Source organism: Monopterus albus, unplaced genomic scaffold, assembly GCF_001952655.1.
Source record: "Monopterus albus unplaced genomic scaffold, M_albus_1.0 scaffold402.1, whole genome shotgun sequence".
In the NCBI taxonomy this organism is placed as follows: Eukaryota; Metazoa; Chordata; class Actinopteri; order Synbranchiformes; family Synbranchidae; genus Monopterus; species Monopterus albus.
Genome location: NW_018128282.1, coordinates 794,482 through 795,273, shown reverse-complemented (window position 1 = coordinate 795,273; position 792 = coordinate 794,482).

Below are 792 nucleotides of genomic sequence, written 5' to 3'. Positions count from 1 at the left end.
TTCGCCATCAAACATGCCGGGTTCCCTCTCATCATTGTCGGAGTCAGTCTCGTTGCCAGGTGGCTGTTCAGCAATGATGCCGGCTTTCGCGAAAGCTCGGACAACAGTTAAAGCAGATACCTTAGCCCAGGCATCCACAATCCATTCACATATGGTGGCGTAACTCGCCCGGCGCTGCCTCCTAGTCTTAGTAAAGGTGTGTTCGCCGTCTGTCATCCATCGCTCCCACGCCGCTCACAACTTCACTTTGAACGCCCTGTTTACACCAATGTCCAGCAGTTGGAGTTCTTCTGTTAATCCTCCCGGAATGATGGCAAGCTCTGAATTCATTCGCTTCACTTGGTTTTTCACAGTAGCGGTGAGATGGGCGTGCATCGAGTCGCAGATCAACAGGGACGGTGACGCGTGGAAAAAAACCATCCGGTCTCTTTACATACACCTCTCTCAGCCACTCGCTCATTTTCTCCTCGTCCATCCAGCCCTTTTGATTGGCCTTAACGATGACTCCGGCTGGAAACATTTCTTTTGGCAGCGTCTTCCTCTTAAAAATGACCATTACCATGGCAACCAAGAACAACAGTGAAAGCCGACTTCTCATACCCCGTGGTGCGTATCCATACCGTGCTGGTCCCCTTTTTCTCCACAGTATGGTTCACGGGGATGTCAAAAGTGAGGGGGACCTCGTCCATGTTGGTGATGTGGTCGGGCTGGATCTTTTTGTCGGTAATCTTGTTACTGCAGTAGGTGCGGAAGATGGCCAGCTTTTCTTTGTAATCCGCTGGCAGTTGCTGC